Here is a 21,127-nt window from a genome sequence, read left to right as displayed (position 1 = left end):
AACGATTATAAATTTCGAAATAAGCATCCGATTGTGGTCAAATTACACACATCGAAATATTTTTATTAACCCAAGGTCTTGTGCGAAGATGGAATATATCTCGCACTCCTTCTGGTACCTCCCCCACGAAGGGTCAAAATTTGAAATATCCTTAAAACTCATAAAACGGGAAACTGACATCCGTTTCCATTCAGACCTGTCACACCTCAATATTTCCCTCAACACAAGATATGTTCTAAAGGTGAAGTAGATCGGACCATTTCTTCTGGTACCTCCCCCACAAAGAGTCAACATTTTAAATAACTAAAACGATGATAAAATCCGAAATAAGCATCCGGTTCACTTCGAATATTATTTTATTTATTTTTATTAACCCAAGGTCTGGTGCGAAGATGGAATATATCGGCGCACTCCGCGAAAATGGATTCGGATATAACCGCGAAATTAATATCCGAATCCATTCCGACTTCGTACATCTCAATATTTCCACAAACTTAAGATCTACCATAAATATGTTAGAAATCGGTCCATTCCTTCTGATACCTCCCCGACAAAAGGTCGGAATTTTTTTAAAAAATATTTTACTGCACAGGAGGAGAAACGATAATCTGATTTTGCTCAAACTTTGCAAATCCTAATATTTCCATCGGTGCTAGGTCAGGTGCGAAAATGGATAATATCGTTCCACTCCCTCAAGTACCTCCCCCACAAAGGGTCAAAATTTGGAATAACCAAAACGATCATAAAATCCAAAATAAGCATCCGGTTCACTTCAAATTTTACACATCACAATATTTTTATTAAACCAAGGTCTGATGTGAAAATGAAATATATCGGAGCACTCCTTTTGACACCTCCCCCACAAAAGGTCAAAGTTTTGAATATCCTTGAAGCTCAAAAACCGCGAAATTAACATCCGATTCCATTCAGACCTGGCATACCTCAAAACTTCCATCAGCACAATATCTGTTATGAAGATGGTAGAGATCGGACCATTCCTTCTGGTACCTCCCTCACAAAGGCTCAAAGTTTTGATTAACCCAAACGATTATAAAATCTGAAATAAGCATCCGATTCTCCTCATATTTCACACATCCCATAATTTGTACTAACACAAGCTCTGCTGTGAAGATCGACAAACTCCTTCAGGTACCTCCCCCACTAGGGGCTTGAATATCCATGAAGCTCATAAAACGCGAAATTAACGTCTGATTCAATTCAGACTTGGCACATCTCAACATTTCCAACAAACCAAGATCTGTTATTTAGATAGTAAATATCGGACCCTTTCTTCTGGTACCTCCCCCACAAAAGGTAAAAGTTTTGAAAAACCAAATCAATGATAAAATCCGATATAAGCATTTTTCTACTAACACAAGATTTGCTGTGAAGATGCAATATATCGGCGGACTTCTTCGGGTACCTCCTCCACAAAGAGCTAAAAATTTTTGAATAACCATGAAGCTCATAGAACGCGAAATTAACATCCGATTCCATTAAAACTTGGTGCATCTAAATATTTCTATCAACACAAGATCTCTTATAAAGATGGTACAAATTGGACCATTTCTTCTGGTACCTCCCCCACAAAAGGTCGGAATTCAAAAATAAAAAACAAGTAAATAATTAGTAATTTCGGCCGGGCCGAACTTTGAACTCCCTTCACCATTTGTGACGAATTTGGAAAATTCTCAAAAAAATAGAATCCGTTAAAAATTCTGTTAAAATCGTACAAATACCAAATATAGCCGTTATATTGGGGTCCATACGTGGACATGCCTAGACAACTTTTGTCATAAGCCATTACAATATTCAAATACGAAGCTTAAATCTGGTGATTAATGTAGCTAAAATCATTAAAATACCGAATATAGGGAGGTACCGTTATATGGGGGCTATACGAAGACCTGGACTGACATAGCCACTGGCTGTAGTACCTATTGCGAACTTCAAATACGAAATTTTAAACAAATTCGGTAAATGTTGTACCTAAAATCATCAAAATACCGAATATAGGGAGGTAATGATATATGGGGCCTATACGACCTGGACCTGCATAGACAATTTTCTGGCATGGGCTTTAGTACCCATTACGAACTCTAAATACGAAATTTGAAACAATTCCGGTGAATAATGTCGCTACAATCATCAAAATATCGAATAATGGGGGTACCGTTGTATGGGGGCTATACGAAGACGTGAACTTGCACCGACAATTTTCTGTCATAGGATGCAGTATCCATTACGAACTTCAAATATCAAATTTGAAATAATTCCGGTAAATAATGTTCTCAAAATCATGAAAATACCGATTATCGGGAGGTACCGTCATATGGGGGCTATACGATATTGTGGACCTAAATAAACTATTCTCTTCTAGAGGGTAATATACTCAGAAAGAACTCCTTGTGTAGATTTTCAGACAATTCCATTTGAAAATGTAGCTGAAATCATGAAAATACCGAATACTCCATATATTCGGTTATATGGGGGATATACGATATCGTTAACCTATATATGTAGATAATACTCTTCCAGGGGGTAAGCTATTCAAAAGGAACTCCTTTTGTGGATACTCCGATAATTTCATTGAAAAATTGGGATGCAATCATTAAAATATCGAATATCGGGGGGTATCGCTATATGGGGGCTATAGGATATAGTGGACCGTTATAGCCCATCTTCGAGCTTGACCTACCTGCAGACAAAAGACTGCTCTGTGTAAGATTTTAGCTTTCTATATTTTTCGTTTTGACTCTAGCGTAATTTCAACAGACAGACAGCCGGGCGGTCGAACAGGGCTAAATCCTACAATATACCTCCATACTATGGTGGAGGGTATGAAAATGTAATACTTCGGTCGACTATATCTGGTACCTCACGCACATTTTAAGATTTTCTAAAAATTATCACATAACTCCTATAAAGTGAAGGAAGTAATCGATATAGTCCAAATCTGACACGTCGCAATATTTATATCATACTTCAGTAGGTCCGATACGAAATGGACAATATTGACCCAATCATTCGGAACCAACTCCATAGAGGGTCAAAAATTTGAATAATCATTACAGAAGTCAAAATATATTTAAATAATAGAACATTGGCTGAGGGTATACATGTGTTGGCAAAACCGACTTATACTTTTGAAATGTTTTCTTCCTCCCTTCCCTCCCTTCCTTACCTTCAGCTAACATAGAGAAGAACAACAGCTCTCTCCCTTCCATAGATCCCTCTCCTCATTTTCCTTCTCCTTGCAACAAAGCCTTCATCCAACACAAAGAAGTGCAACAACCCTCTCTCTCTCTCTCTCTCTCTCTCTCTCTCTCTCTCTGTTTTCATAGATCCCTCTACACACCCACACCCCCAATATATGCCCCACATTTACCTACCACCTCCAGACACTGAACTGGCGATGACATATATTTGATTTCGGATATCACTGCTACTCGCCAGACTTCCGTATTTATTTTGGACTTAACTGAAATATCTCAATAAACCGACATCAGATAGTGCGCCACAAAAAAAAATGCGGAGGATTTTGCGACGGAGACATTACATCAAATATGTAATTGGCTAGGTGTAGTTCGCCAACAACAAAGGTGGTTATCAATTTTTTTTTTTCGTTAAAATTACTCAATCAGATTGAGACGGCGGGGCTTATGTCATGTCCCGCCGTTATAAATCATGTAAAGTAATTGCTTTGTTTGAAATGTAATTAAGAGAGAGAGGGAGGGAGAGATAATTAAAGAGAGTAAGTTAGATTTATATATAACACAATACTCATCAGAAGAAAATGAAAAAAGAGAGACATTTTCAAAGGAGCCAAGATCTGTAGATCTTCTGAAGAAGTTAAAAATTATCAGTCAGTTTAAGAATATTTCCATCAGAGGCCTTAGGCGTGGATTTTTTAAGAATATTTCCATCAGAGGCCTTAGGCGTGGATTTTTTAAGAATATTTCCATCAGAGGCCTTAGGCGTGGATTTTTTAAGAATATTTCCATCAGAGGCCTTAGGCGTGGATTTTTTAAGAATATTTCCATCAGAGGCCTTAGGCGTGGATTTTTTAAGAATATTTCCATCAGAGGCCTTAGGCGATATTGGTTGAAGGAATAGGGCCGGAATCCTCAAATTGGATATTATGGTCTCTGTTGGTTTCTGAGGTTGAGATATAGAGATGGGTTTGCAAATATGTATTATAATTGTACAAAAAGTACTAACTGGTACTAAAGTACGTTTTAGGTGAAGAGATAGAGTTGGAATCCCAAAATTTTTATATTAAGGTCTCTGTTGGTATCTGTGATTAAAATACGAAGGTGGTATTGGAAATGTGTACCATAAGTGTTCAAAAAGTACTAAGTGGTACTAAATTGGATATTGGGTGAAGAGATAGAGCTGAAGTCCTGTCATTTGGTATAGATGTCACCGTTGGTGTCTGTGGTTAAGATATGGAGGTGAAATTGAAAATATGTACGATAATTGTTCAAAAAGTACTAAGTGGTACTAAATTGGGTATCGGGTGAACCGATAGAGCTGAAATCCCGAAACTTGATATTGAGGTCTCTGATGGTTCCTGGGATTGATATATGGAGGTGGTTTTGGAAATGTGTACCATATTTATACGAAAAGTACTAAATTGGGCATTGGTTGAAGGAATAAAAGTGAAATCCTGAAATCCGTTTTTAAATTTGGATTTATTAATGTAAGCATGAATTTATTGAATAATCAACTATCAGGACCATAAACGTGGATTTTCAAAATAATTTTTAATTTTTTTCTCGAGGATTATCAGGACTATAAACGAGGATTTTTTAAATAATTTTTTCCAAGGGCTATCAGGACCATAAACGTGGATTTTTTAAATAATTTTTTCCAAGGGCTATCAGGACCATAAACGTGGATTTTTTAAATAATTTTTTCCAAGGGCTATCAGGACCATAAACGTGGATTTTTTAAATAATTTTTTCCAAGGGCTATCAGGACCATAAACGTGGATTTTTTAAATAATTTTTTCCAAGGGCTATCAGGACCATAAACGTGGATTTTTTAAATAATTTTTTCCAAGGGCTATCAGGACCATAAACGTGGATTTTTTAAATAATTTTTTCCAAGGGCTATCAGGACCATAAACGTGGATTTTTTAAATAATTTTTTCCAAGGGCTATCAGGACCAGAAACGTGAATTTTTTTTAAATATTTTTTTTCTCCAGACCTTTTATTTTCGATTTGTAAAGCCTTTATTGTTCTTTAGTTGTTCTGAAATCTTCTATTTTTAAACATCAAATCATCGGTTTTTTATTTATTCTAACATCCCATGGGATTTCCCCCGCCTCGGCTCCTTATCATCTGGCCACACAAACCGCAAGCTATTCTCAACAACGCCCTTGACGTCCAAACAATAAAAAGAAATTTATTGTGGTAGGACTTCCACAAAAGCAAAGCAAAACAAAAAAATGAACTTCTCAACAACACTTCAACAGCTCGTAGGCCGCTTGACCAGTCAAGCGTCAGCAGAAAACCCGCGATAATTTATCATAACGGTAAATTCCAACATTACTCATATTCGCCTGAAATAATTCAAAAAACCAAACTAGACGCCCATCGGCAGCAGCATCGACCAGAACTTGAAAATAAAACACATGTTTGGGAACAAGAGCTATACTAGGTATGGCATGGCATGGTTATCCACTCGTTTCTCCTCCCCTGAAGAATGGGTACTGCTGATGCCGGCAAACATGCATGGTGTTTAATTTTTTTCTTTACTCAGAGCACGAAGTTCTGTCTGTTGCATTAAATCTGTTTTCTGCAAATCTGCACAAATAAAGAACACATGCAGAGATTTTTTTGCGAATCGTTGTGTTCGGATAGATGTGCATTGCGAAAGCTGTGACCAGGGTTGCCAGCACCAGGCATTTTGTGGAAGTTTTCTCAGTTGGGAAATCTTAATTTTTAAGAGGAGCTCTTAAAGCTCATGAGGGCTATAAACTTGAATCGAGGACCATAAACGTGGATTTTTCAAATAATTTTTCTAAAGGGCTAACAGGGCCATAAACGCGGATTTAAAAAAAAATTTCCCGAGGACTAGAAGGACTATAAACGTGGATTTTTTAAATAATTTTTCCCGAGGATTAACAGTCCTTAAACGTTGATTTTTTAAATATTTTTTTCCAAGGACTATCAGGACCATAAACGTGGATTTTTTAAATAATTTTTCCCAAGGACTATCAGGAGTAAAAAACGTGGATTTTTTAAATAATTTTCCTGGAGGACTATCAGGACTATAAACGTGAATATTTTAAATAATTTTTCCAAAGGACTACCAGGACAACGAACATTGATTTTTAAAATATTTTTCTCAAGGACTATCAGGACAATGGACATTGATTTTTTAAATAATTTTTCTTTAGGACTATCAGGACCACTAACTTGGACTTTTCAATAATTTTCCTCGAGGACTTTAAGGACCAGAAAAGTGGATTTTTAAATAATTTTTCGAGAGGACTTTCAGGACTATAAACGTGGATTTTTTATCATTTTTAATCATTTTTCGAGAGGACTTTTAAGGACCATAAACGTGGATTTTTTAAGTAATTTCTCGAGAGGACTTTCAGGACTATAAACGTGGATTTTTTAAATTATTTTCCGGAAAGACTATCAGGACTAAAACGTGGATTTTTTAAATTATTTTCCGGAAAGACTATCAGGACTAAAACGTGGACTTTTTAAATTATTTCCCCGGAGGACTATCAGGACTATAAACGTGGATTTTTTAATTATTTTCCCGGAGGACTAACAGGACTATAAACGTGGATTTTTTTTAATTATTTTCCCGAAAGACTATCAGGACCATAAACGTGGAGTTTAAAAAAAAAATCAAGGACCTTTATATCAATAAACTTGGATTTTTTAAATTATTTTCCAGGAGGACTACCAGGACTATAAACGTGGATTTCTTAAAAATATTTTTTCAACGACCCTTAGACCAAGAAAAGTGGATTTTTTAAACATTTTTTCAAGGACCTTTTGACCAATAGACGTGGATTTTTTAAAGAATATTTTTTCCAGGACCTTTTGATCAATAGACGTGAATATTTTTTAAGAATATTTTTTCAAGGACCTTTTGATCAATAGACGTGGATTTTTTAAAGATTATTTTTTCAAGGACCTTTAGATCAATAAATGTGGATTTTTTAAAGATTATTTTTTCAAGTACCTTCAAGGATATAAACTTGAATTTTTTAAAGATTATTTTTTCAAGGCCTTCAAGGATATAAACTTGAATTTTTTAAAGAAAATTTTTTCAAAGACCTTCAAGGATATAAACTTGAATTTTTTAAAGAAAAATCTTTCAAGGACCTTCAAGGATATAAACTTGAATTTTTTAAAGAAAATTTTTTTCAAGGACCTTCAAGGATATAAACTTGAATTTTTTAAAGAAAATTTTTTCAAAGACCTTCAAGGTTATAAACTTGAATTTTTTAAAGAAAATTTTTTCAAAGACCTTCAAGGATATAAACTTGAATTTTTTAAAGAAAATTTTTTCAAAGACCTTCAAGGATATAAACGTGGATTTTTTAAAGAATATTTTTCAAGGACCTTCAGATCAATAAACGTGGATTTTTTAAAGAATATTTTTTCAAGGACCTTAGACAAAGTGGAAGTGGACAAACGTGGATTTTTTAAAGAATATTTTTTCAAGGACCTTTAGATCAATAAACGTGGATCTTTTAAAGAATATTTTTTCAAGGACCCTTAGACCAATAAACGTGGATTTTTTAAAGAATATTTTTTCAAGGACCTTTAGATCAATAAACATGGATTTTTAAAGAATATTTTTTCAAGGACCTTTAGATCAATAAACGTGAATTTATTAAAGAACACTTTTTGAAGGACCTTTAGATCAATAAACGTGAATTTATTAAAGAACACTTTTTCAAGGACCTTTAGATCAATAAACGTTGATTTTTTAAAGAATATTTTTAAAGAATCTTTAGATCAATAAACGTGGATTTTTTAAATAATTTTCCTGGAGGACTATCAGGACCATGAACGTGGATTTTTAAAGAATATTTTTTCAAGGACCTTTAGATCAATGAACGTGGATCTTTTAAAGAATATTTTTCAAGGACCTTTAGATCAATAAACGTGGATTTTTTAAAAAATATTTTTTTTCAAGGACCTTTAGATCAATAAACGTAGATTTTTTTAAGGATATTTTTTCAAGGACCTTTAGATCAATAAACGTGGATTTTTTAAAGAATATTTTTTCAAGGACCTTTTGATCAATAGACATGGATTTTTTAAAGAATATTTTTTCAAGGACCTATTGATCAATAGACGTGGATTTTTTAAGGAATATTTTTTCAAGGACTTTTTGATCAATAGACGTGGATTTTTTAAAGAATATTTTTTCGAGGACCTTTTGATCAATAGGCGTGGATTTTTTAAAGAATATTTTTTCAAGGACCTTTTGACCAATAAACGTGGATTTTTTAAAGAATATTTTTTCAAGGACCTTTTGACCATTAAACGTGGATTTTTTAAAGAATATTTTTTCAAGGACCTTTTGACCATTAAACGTGGATTTTTTAAAGAATAATTTTTCAAGGACCTTTTGACCAATAGACGTGGATTTTTTAAAGAATATTTTTTCAAGGACCTTTAGATAAATAAACGTGGATTTTTTAAGGAATATTTTTTTAAGGACCTTTAGATCAATAAACGTGGATTTTTTAAAGAATATTTTTTCAAGGACCTTTAGATCAATAAACGTGGATTTTTTAAAGAATATTTTTTCAAGGACCTTTAGATCAATAAACGTGGACTTTTTAAAGAATATTTTTTTCAAGGACCTTTAGATCAATAAACGTGGATTTTTTAAAGAATATTTTTCAAGGACCTTTAGGTCAATAAACGTGAATTTTTTAAATTATTTTTTTTTTATTTCAATTTCTAAAAAAATCTCCTCCCAAAAACCACACCAAAATTTAGCTACTCATTTGGCCACCCTGTCATTTCTGCACTCTAGAGTTATGTTTTTTTTTTATTTATTTGCAGCAAAGTTGTCGAAAACTCGGTCATAGCCTCCACGTGTTGATGGTCAACACACATCGTTGCACTTCCAAGGCTCCTGACAATGAACTCCTCGCTCTGCTGGCACTGCAGTCAGCCAGTTGGCAGCAGAACATGTCTCATTTGACTGATGGTGGTGGTGGTGGCAGAAAGAACAAAACAGCAACAAGAACAACAAAAATTGCACACTCCCGATGCGAAGTGAAAGGGATGTGGGAAAATGGTTGCCCGGTTCGTTGTGGCGACAAGCCGTGTTGCAATTTCAATTTCCCTTTATTTGTTGTTAGGTTGCTGCTGACTGCTGCATCGAATGCGGCGGCAGCACGTTGCACGATTCTTGTGTTTCAGGATGATGATGATGGTGATTTTTGCAAAAGCTTGTGGCATGAGATCTCCATGTGTACACGAATATGTCAATGTCAATGCTCAGCATTCCATTGATAACACAATAATGACATTTGTAACAATGGTGCTGCAACGGAAATGGGTATGTCTGTGTGTGAGTGTGGGTACCCCCACACTTCTCCAAAAACTAGAAGTGAGGATTTTTAACAATTTAAAAAAAGTAAATTTTATAGTCCTCTAGACCTCCTAAAATATTTGAAAAATCCTCGATTATAGGCCTGATAGCCCTCGAGAAAAATTATTTTAAAAATCACGTTTCTGGTCCTGATAGTCCTTTAGAAAAATCATTTAAAAAATCCACGTTTATGGTCCTGATATTCCTTGAAAACATATTCTTTAAAAAATCCACGTTTATTGATCTAAAGGTCCTGGGAAAAATATTCTTTAAAAAATCCACGTTTATTGATCTAAAGGTCCTGGGAAAAATATTCTTTAAAAAATCCACGTTTATTGATCTAAAGGTTCTGGGAAAAATATTCTTTAACAAATCCACGTTTATTGATCTAAAGGTCCTGGGAAAAATATTCTTTAAAAAATCCACGTTTATTGATCTAAAGGTCTTTGAAAAAATATTCTTTAAAAAATCCACGTTTATTGATCTAAAGGTCCTCGGAAAAAAATATTTAAAAAATCCACGTTCATTGATCTAAAGGTCCTAGAAAAAATATTTTTTAAAAAATCCACGTTTATTGATCTAAAGTTCCTCGGAAAAAAATATTTTAAAAATCCACGTTTATTGATCTAAAGTTCCTCGGAAAAAAATATTTTAAAAATCCACGTTTATTGATCCAAAGGTCCTCGGAAAAAATATTTAAAAAATCCACGTTCATTGATCTAAAGGTCCTTGAAAAAATATTCTTTAAAAAGTCCACGTTTATTGATCTAAAGGTCCTCGGAAAAAAATATTTAAAAAATCCACGTTTATTGATCTAAAGGTCCTCGGAAAAAAATATTTAAAAAATCCACGTTCATTGATCTAAAGGTCCTTGAAAAAATATTCTTTAAAAAGTCCACGTTTATTGATCTAAAGGTCCTCGGAAAAAAATATTTAAAAAATCCACGTTTATTGATCTAAAGGTCCTTGAAAAAATATTCTTTAAAAAATCAACGTTTATTGATCTAAAGGTCCTGGGTAAAATATTCTTTAAAAAATCCACGTTTATTGATCTGAAGGTCGTTGAAAATATATTCTTTAAAAAGTCCACGTTTATTGATTTAAAGGTCCTTGAAAGATATTCTTTAAAAAATCCACGTTTCTTCAACTGATGGTCCATAAAAAATATTCTTTACAAAGTCCACGTTTATTGATCTAAAGGTCCTTGAAAGATATTCTTTAAAAAATCCACGTTTCTTCAATTGATGGTCCATAAAAAATATTCTTTAAAAATCCACGTTTATTTATCTAAAGGTCCCTGGAAAAATATTCTTTTAAATATCCACGTTTATTTATCTAAAGGTCCCTGGAAAAATATGTAAAAAATCCACGTTTATTGATTCAAATGACCTTGAAAAAATATTTAAAAAATCCACGTTTATTGATCTAATGGTCCTTGAAAAAATATTCTTTAAAAAATCCACGCTTATTGATCTAAAGGTCCTTGAAAAAATATTTATTGGATCTTAAGGTCCTTGAAAAAATATTCTTTAAAAAATCCACGTTTATTGCTGTTTAAGTCCTTGAAAAAATATTCTTTAAAAAATCCACGCTTATTGTTTTAAAGGTCCTTGAAAAAATATTCTTTAAATAATCCACGCTTATTGTTTTAGAGGTCCTTGAAAAAATATTCTTTAAAAAATCCACGCTTATTGTTTTAAAGGTCCTTGAAAAAATATTCTTTAAAAAATCCACGTTTATTGCTGTTTAAGTCCTTGAAAAAATATTCTTTAAAAAATCCACGTTTATTGCTGTTTAAGTCCTTGAAAAAATATTCTTTAAAAAATCCACGTTTATTGCTGTTTAAGTCCTTGAAAAAATATTCTTTAAAAAATCCACGTTTATTGCTGTTTAAGTCCTTGAAAAAATATTCTTTAAAAAATCCACGTTTATTGCTGTTTAAGTCCTTGAAAAAATATTCTTTAAAAAATCCACGTTTATTGCTGTTTAAGTCCTTGAAAAAATATTCTTTAAAAAATCCACGTTTATTGCTGTTTAAGTCCTTGAAAAAATATTCTTTAAAAAATCCACGTTTATTGCTGTTTAAGTCCTTGAAAAAATATTCTTTAAAAAATCCACGTTTATTGCTGTTTAAGTCCTTGAAAAAATATTCTTTAAAAAATCCACGTTTATTGCTGTTTAAGTCCTTGAAAAAATATTCTTTAAAAAATCCACGTTTATTGCTGTTTAAGTCCTTGAAAAAATATTCTTTAAAAAATCCACGTTTATTGCTGTTTAAGTCCTTGAAAAAATATTCTTTAAAAAATCCACGTTTATTGCTGTTTAAGTCCTTGAAAAATATTCTTTAAAAAATCCACGTTTATTGCTGTTTAAGTCCTTGAAAAAATATTCGTTAAAAAATCCACGTTTATTGCTGTTTAAGTCCTTGAAAAAATATTCTTTAAAAAATCCACGTTTATTGCTGTTTAAGTCCTTGAAAAAATATTCTTTAAAAAATCCACGTTTATTGCTCTTTAAGTCCTTGAAAAAATATTCTTTAAAAAATCCACGTTTATAGCCCTGGAGTTCCTTTGAAAAAATATTCTTTAAAAAATCCACGTTTATTGATCTAAAGGTCTTTGAAAAAATATTCTTTAAAAATCCACGTTTATAGCCTTGGAGTTCCTTTGAAAAAATATTCTTTAAAAAATCCAAGTTTATTGATCTAAAGGTCCTTGAAAAATATTCTTAAAAATATTCTTAAATGGTCCTATTAGTCCTCTAGAAAAATTATTTAAAAAATCCACGTTTATGGTCCTGTTAGTCCTCGGGAAAAAATTATTTAAAAAATCCACGTTAGTCCTCGGGAAAAAATTATTTAAAAAATCCACGTTAGTCCTCAGGAAAAAATTATTTAAAAAATCCACGTTTATGGTCCTGTTAGTCCTCAGGAAAAAATTATTTAAAAAATCCACGTTTATGGTCCTGTTAGTCCTCGGGAAAAAATTATTAAAAAAATCCACGTTTATGGTCCTGTTAGTCCTCGGGAAAAAATTATTTAAAAAATCCACGTTTATGGTCCTGTTAGTCCTCGGGAAAAAATTATTTAAAAAATCCACGTTTATGGTCCTGTTAGTCCTCGGGAAAAAATTATTTAAAAAATCCACGTTTATGGTCCTGATAGTCCTCTAGAAAAAATTTTTAAAAAATCCACGTTTATGGTCCTGATAGCCCTGTAGAAAAAAATCTTTTAAAAATCCACGTTTATTGTCCTGATAGTCCTCGAGAAAATTTGTTTAAAAAACCACCACCGTTCTAAGCCACCTGCTCCTTCTGCACCTCCAAAAATCCATCTTCATTTAGCAGACAACGACAACACCTTTTGTGTTGTTGTTGTTGCTGCAGTTTTTTTTTTTTCAAAACGCCGAATAATTCGCAGCAAACCATAACACCCAAAATATAAACCTCCATAACAAAGGTCAGAAATTTCCAGGAGACATTTTAAGGCAGAGGGTGTAGAGCGGATATTTGTTGTTGACAATGGCTGGGGAGACAACAACAAGCAAGACACAAGCACGCAAGAAGAAGAAGAAGCAGCACAGCAATGACTGCTGCCTGCTGCCATTGATGATGACAATGCGTTGCTGAAAAAAAACCAACAACAACGATAGCAACAACCATATCAGAGGTATCAGTAGCTAAATGCGACGACAACGATATACAAAAATTCGGTTGATATCATAATAAAAATTTTATTGGGTAAGTAAACAAAAACAACAAGAAAAAACATGAGACAGCAACAACAACAACACCAAGAAGAATAAAATTTAACAAGGCACGCCGATATTTTTTTTCGAATTTCAAAATCTCCATTAAAAGGTACATATGGTTAACCGGCATATACAGAGGCATGTATATATGTTTAAATGTATATATTGTCAAAAAAGTAAGAATGTATTGTTTTTATACCACACACACTAATGCAAAGCCACATTTACGCATTTTACAAAAGTGTGCGTTATTTTGCAAACGAAGGCGTTATTCTTGTTTATTTATTTAATTGAGGGAAACAGGATACACATTTCTATACAAAATGATGTTCTTTATATAAGAGAGAAGAGAGAGAGGGGTCAGCCCTCTCCTATTCTCATACAGAATTTTGTACACAATTTTCGGCAATTTTAAACTATAAAATATAAGAATACTGAAAAATAATGTCTTTAAGCGAAAGCTTGTTACCGGGAGAATAAAAAAGTAAAGCCACAGTGAGGGACAAAAGTGTAGGTCACAAAATGGGAATTTTCTAAATATTTTTTTTCTCTGGGATCATAAACGTGGATTTTTTAAATAATTTTTCCAAAGGACTAACAGGACCATAAACGTGGATTTTTTAAATAATTTTTCCAAAGGACTAACAGGACCATAAACGTGGATTTTTTAAATAATTTTTCCAAAGGACTAACAGGACCATAAACGTGGATTTTTTAAATAATTTTTCCAAAGGACTAACAGGACCATAAACGTGGATTTTTTAAATAATTTTTCCAAAGGACTAACAGGACCATAAACGTGGATTTTTTAAATAATTTTTCCAAAGGACTAACAGGACCATAAACGTGGATTTTTTAAATAATTTTTCCAAAGGACTAACAGGACCATAAACGTGGATTTTTTAAATAATTTTTCCAAAGGACTAACAGGACCATAAACGTGGATTTTTTAAATAATTTTTCCAAAGGACTAACAGGACCATAAACGTGGATTTTTTAAATAATTTTTCCAAAGGACTAACAGGACCATAAACGTGGATTTTTTAAATAATTTTTCCAAAGGACTAACAGGACCATAAACGTGGATTTTTTAAATAATTTTTCCAAAGGACTAACAGGACCATAAACGTGGATTTTTTAAATAATTTTTCGAGAGGACTCGCAGGACCATAAACGGGGATTTTTTAAATAATTTTTCTAGAGGACTAACAGGACCATAAACATGGATTTTTTAAATAATTTTTCCCGAGGACTAACAGGACCATAAACATGGATTTTTTAAACAATTTTTCCCGAGGACTAACAGGACCATAAACGTGGATTTTTTAAATAATTTTTCTAGAGGACTATAAGGACCCTAAACGTGGATTTTTTAAATAATTTTTCTAGAGGACTTTCGGGACCATAAACGTGGATTTTTTAAATAATTTTTCTAGAGGACTTTCGGGACCATAAACGTGGATTTTTTAAATAATTTTTCTAGAGGACTTTCGGGACCATCTAAAGGACTTTTGGGACCATAAACGTGGATTTTTTAAATAATTTTTCGAGAGGACTCTCAGGACCACAAGCGTGATTTTTTTAAATAATTTTTCGAGAGGACTCTCAGGACCATAAACGTGGATGTTTTAAATAATTTTTCGAGATGACTCTCAGGACCATAAACGTGGATGTTTTAAATAATTTTTCGAGAGGACTCTCAGGACCATAAACTTGGATTTTTTAAATAATTCTTCTCGAGGACTATCAGGACCATAAACGTGGATTTTTTAAATAATTTTTCCAAAGGACTAACAGGACCATAAACGTGGATTTTTTAAATAATTTTTCCAAAGGACTAACAGGACCATAAACGTGGATTTTTTAAATAATTTTTCCAAAGGACTATAAGGACCAGAAACGTGGATTTTTTAAATAATTTTTCCAAAGGACTATAAGGACCAGAAACGTGGATTTTTTAAATAATTTTTCCAAAGGACTATAAGGACCAGAAACGTGGATTTTTTAAATAATTTTTCCAAAGGACTATAAGGACCAGAAACGTGGATTTTTTAAATAATTTTTCCAAAGGACTATAAGGACCAGAAACGTGGATTTTTTAAATAATTTTTCTAGAGGACTATAAGGACCAGAAACGTGGATTTTTTAAATAATTTTTCTAGAGGACTATAAGGACCAGAAACGTGGATTTTTTAAATCATTGTTCTAGAAGACTATAAGGACCAGAAACGTGGATTTTTTAAATAATTTTTCTAGAGGACTATAAGGACCAGAAACGTGGATTTTTTAAATAATTTTTCTAAAGGACTATAAGGACCAGAAACGTGGATTTTTTAAATAATTTTTCTAGAGGACTATAAGGACCAGAAACGTGGATTTTTTAAATAATTTTTCTAGAGGACTATAAGGACCAGAAACGTGGATTTTTTAAATAATTTTTCTAGAGGACTATAAGGACCAGAAACGTGGATTTTTTAAATAATTTTTCTAGAGGACTATAAGGACCAGAAACGTGGATTTTTTAAATAATTTTTCTAGAGGACTATAAGGACCAGAAACGTGGATTTTTTAAATAATTTTTCTAGAGGACTATAAGGACCAGAAACGTGGATTTTTTAAATAATTTTTCTAGAGGACTATAAGGACCAGAAACGTGGATTTTTTAAATAATTTTTCTAGAGGACTATAAGGACCAGAAACGTGGATTTTTTAAATAATTTTTCTAGAGGACTATAAGGACCAGAAACGTGGATTTTTTAAATAATTTTTCTAGAGGACTATAAGGACCAGAAACGTGGATTTTTTAAATAATTTTTCTAGAGGACTATAAGGACCAGAAACGTGGATTTTTTAAATAATTTTTCTAGAGGACTATAAGGACCAGAAACGTGGATTTTTTAAATAATTTTTCCAGAGGACTAACAGGACCACGTGGATTTTTTAAATAATTTTTCCAAAGGACTAACAGGACCACGTGGATTTTTTAAATAATTTTTCTAGAGGATTAACAGGACAACAAACGTGGATTTTTTAAATAATTTTTCTAGATGGCTAACAGGACAATAAACGTGGATTTTTTAAATAGTTTTTCTAGAGGACTAACAGGAAAATAAAAGTGGATTTTTTTAATAATTTTTCTTGAGGACTAACAGGACAATAAACGTGGATTTTTTAAATAATTTTTCTAGAGGATTTTCGGGACAATAAACGTAGATTTTTTAAATAATTTTTCTAGAGGACTTTCGGGACAATAAACGTGGATTTTTAAAATAATTTTTCCAAAGGACTAACAGGACCATAAACGTGGATTTTTAAAATAATTTTTCCAAAGGACTAACAGGACCATAAACGTGGATTTTCTAAATAATTTTTCTAAACGACTATCAGGACCATTAACATAAATTTGTTAAATAATTTTTCTAGAGGACTAACAGGACCATAAACCAGATTTTTTTAATAATTTTTCTAGAGGACCAACAGGACCATTAACGTGGATTTTTGTAACCAATTTTCGAGAGGACTATCAAGACCATAAATGTGGGTTTTTTAAAGAATATCAGGACCATAAATTATAATCTGATGGTCCTTAAAGAAAAATGCTTTAAAAATCCACGTTTATTGATCAAAAGGTCTTTGAAGAAAAATGCTTTAAAAACCCACTTTTATTGATCTAAAGGTCCTTTGGAAAAATATTCTTTAAGAGATCCACGTTTACTGATCTAAAGGTCCTTGAAAAAATATTCTTTAAAAAATCCACGTTTATTGATCTAAAAGTCCTTGAAAAAATATTCTTTAGAAAAAATATTCTTTAAAAAATCCACGTTTATTGATCTAAAAGTCCTTGAAAAAATATTCTTTAGAAAAAATATTCTTTAAAAAATCCACGTTTATTGATCTATAGATCCTTGAAAAAATATTCTTTAGAAAAAATATTCTTTAAAAAATCCACGTTTATTGATCTAAAGGTCCTTGAAAAAATATTCTTTAAAAAAACCCACGTTTATTGGTGTAAAGGTCCTTGAAAAAATATTCTTTAAAAAAACCCACGTTTATTGGTGTAAAGGTCCTTGAAAAAATATTCTTTAAAAAAACCCACGTTTATTGGTGTAAAGGTCCTTGAAAAAATATTCTTTAAAAAATCCACGTTTATTTTTCTAAGGGTCCTTGAAAAAATATTCTTTAAAAAATCCACGTTTATTTTTCTAAGGGTCCTTGAAAAAATATTCTTTAAAAAATCCACGTTTATTGATCTATAGATCCTTGAAAAAATATTCTTTAAAAAATCCACGTTTATTTTTCTAAGGGTCCTTGAAAAAATATTCTTTAAAAAATCCACGTTTATTTTTCTAAGGGTCCTTGAAAAAATATTCTTTAAAAAATCCACGTTTATTTTTCTAAGGGTCCTTGAAAAAATATTCTTTAAAAAATCCACGTTTATTTTTCTAAGGGTCCTTGAAAAAATATTCTTTAAAAAATCCACGTTTATTGCTCTTTAAGTCCTTGAAAAAATATTCTTTAAAAAATCCACGTTTATTTTTCTAAGGGTCCTTGAAAAAATATTCTTTAAAAAATCCACGTTTATTTTTCTAAGGGTCCTTGAAAAAATATTCTTTAAAAAATCCACGTTTATTTTTCTAAGGGTCCTTGAAAAAATATTCTTTAAAAAATCCACGTTTATTTTTCTAAGGGTCCTTGAAAAAATATTCTTTAAAAAATCCACGTTTATTTTTCTAAGGGTCCTTGAAAAAATATTCTTTAAAAAATCCACGTTTATTGCTCTTTAAGTCCTTGAAAAAATATTCTTTAAAAAATCCACGTTTATTGCTCTTTAAGTCCTTGAAAAAATATTCTTTAAAAAATCCACGTTTATTGCTCTTTAAGTCCTTGAAAAAATATTCTATAAAAAATCCACGTTTATTGCTCTTTAAGTCCTTGAAAAAATATTCTTTAAAAAATCCACGTTTCTTCAACTGATGTTCGTTGAAAAAATATTCTTTAAAAAATCCACGTTTATTGCTCTTTAAGTCCTTGAAAAAATATTCTTTAAAAAATCCACGTTTCTTCAACTGATGGTCCTTGAAAAAATATTCTTTAAAAAATCCACGTTTCTTCAACTGATGGTCCTTGAAAAAATATTCTTTAAAAAATCCACGTTTCTTCAACTGATGGTCCTTGAAAAATATTCTTTAAAAAATCCACGTTTCTTCAACTGATGGTCCTTGAAAAAATATTCTTTAAAAAATCCACGTTTCTTCAACTGATGGTCCTTGAAAAAATATTCTTTAAAAAATCCACGTTTCTTCAACTGATGGTCCTTGAAAAAATATTCTTTAAAAAATCCACGTTTCTTCAACTGATGGTCCTTGAAAAAATATTCTTTAAAAATCCACGTTTCTTCAACTGATGGTCCTTGAAAAAATATTCTTTAAAAAATCCACGTTTCTTCAACTGATGGTCCTTGAAAAAATATTCTTTAAAAAATCCACGTTTCTTCAACTGATGGTCCTTGAAAAAATATTCTTTAAAAAATCCACGTTTCTTCAACTGATGGTCCTTGAAAAAATATTCTTTAAAAAATCCACGTTTCTTCAACTGATGGTCCTTGAAAAAATATTCTTTAAAAAATCCACGTTTCTTCAACTGATGGTCCTTGAAAAAATATTCTTTAAAAAATCCACGTTTCTTCAACTGATGGTCCTTGAAAAAATATTCTTTAAAAAATCCACGTTTCTTCAACTGATGGTCCTTGAAAAAATATTCTTTAAAAAATCCACGTTTCTTCAACTGATGGTCCTTGAAAAAATATTCTTTAAAAAATCCACGTTTCTTCAACTGATGGTCCTTGAAAAAATATTCTTTAAAAAATCCACGTTTCTTCAACTGATGGTCCTTGAAAAAATATTCTTTAAAAAATCCACGTTTCTTCAACTGATGGTCCTTGAAAAAATATTCTTTAAAAAATCCACGTTTCTTCAACTGATGGTCCTTGAAAAAATATTCTTTAAAAAATCCACGTTTCTTCAACTGATGGTCCTTGAAAAAATATTCTTTAAAAAATCCACGTTTCTTCAACTGATGGTCCTTGAAAAAATATTCTTTAAAAAATCCACGTTTCTTCAACTGATGGTCCTTGAAAAAATATTCTTTAAAAAATCCACGTTTCTTCAACTGATGGTCCTTGAAAAAATATTCTTTAAAAAATCCACGTTTCTTCAACTGATGGTCCTTGAAAAAATATTCTTTAAAAAATCCACGTTTCTTCAACTGATGGTCCTTGAAAAAATATTCTTTAAAAAATCCACGTTTCTTCAACTGATGGTCCTTGAAAAAATATTCTTTAAAAAATCCACGTTTCTTCAACTGATGGTCCTTGAAAAAATATTCTTTAAAAAATCCACGTTTCTTCAACTGATGGTCCTTGAAAAAATATTCTTTAAAAAATCCACGTTTCTTCAACTGATGGTCCTTGAAAAAATATTCTTTAAAAAATCCACGTTTCTTCAACTGATGGTCCTTGAAAAAATATTCTTTAAAAAATCCACGTTTCTTCAACTGATGGTCCTTGAAAAAATATTCTTTAAAAAATCCACGTTTCTTCAACTGATGGTCCTTGAAAAAATATTCTTTAAAAAATCCACGTTTCTTCAACTGATGGTCCTTGAAAAAATATTCTTTAAAAAATCCACGTTTCTTCAACTGATGGTCCTTGAAAAAATATTCTTTAAAAAATCCACGTTTCTTCAACTGATGGTCCTTGAAAAAATATTCTTTAAAAAATCCACGTTTCTTCAACTGATGGTCCTTGAAAAAATATTCTTTAAAAAATCCACGTTTCTTCAACTGATGGTCCTTGAAAAAATATTCTTTAAAAAATCCACGTTTCTTCAACTGATGGTCCTTGAAAAAATATTCTTTAAAAAATCCACGTTTATTTGTCTAAAGGTCCTTGAAAAAATATTCTTTAAAAAATCCACGTTTATTTGTCTAAAGGTGCTTGAAAAAATATTCTTTAAAAAATCGACGTTTATTGGTGTAAAGGTCCTTGAAAAAATATTCTTTAAAAAATCCACGTTTATTGCTCTTTAAGTCCTTGAAAAAATATTCTTTAAAAAATCTACGTTTATGGATCTAAAGGTCCTTGAAAAAATATTCTTTAAAAAAATCGACGTTTATTGGTGTAAAGGTCCTTGAAAAAATATTCTTTAAAAAATCCACGTTTATTGCTCTTTAAGTCCTTGAAAAAATATTCTTTAAAAAATCCACGTTTCTTGGTCTTTTGGTCCTTGAAAAAATATTCTTTAAAAAATCCACGTTTCTTGGGCTTTTGGTCCTTGAAAAATTTTTCTTTAAAAAATCTACGTTTATGGATCTAAAGGTCCTTGGAAAAATTTGTCTTTAAAAAATCTACGTTTATGGATCTAAAGGTCCTTGGAAAAATTTTTCTTTAAAAAATCCACGTTTATTGGTCTTTAAGTCCTTGAAAAAATATTCTTTAAAAAATCCACGTTTATTGGTCTTTAAGTCCTTGAAAAAATATTCTTTAAAAAATCCACGTTTATTGCTCTTCAAGTCCTTGAAAAAATATTCCCCAAGATTTTGACCCCTACTGTAAACTGGGAACCCTTTTTCGCCGGACCCACTAATACCTTCAACAATTCGCACTAAAAAACATACGCACACTTTCAAATATCGGCTTGTATTTTGAAAAATTCTAACTGCAAAACTTACAAATACTAGAGCACAACCCAAAGCACTCGCACGCACACACAAGCATCGACGGCATCCA

The sequence above is a fragment of the Musca domestica genome, unplaced genomic scaffold (genome assembly GCF_030504385.1).
Source record: "Musca domestica strain aabys unplaced genomic scaffold, Musca_domestica.polishedcontigs.V.1.1 7, whole genome shotgun sequence".
Lineage (NCBI taxonomy): Eukaryota > Metazoa > Arthropoda > Insecta > Diptera > Muscidae > Musca > Musca domestica.
Note: the sequence above shows the minus strand (reverse complement) of the source record.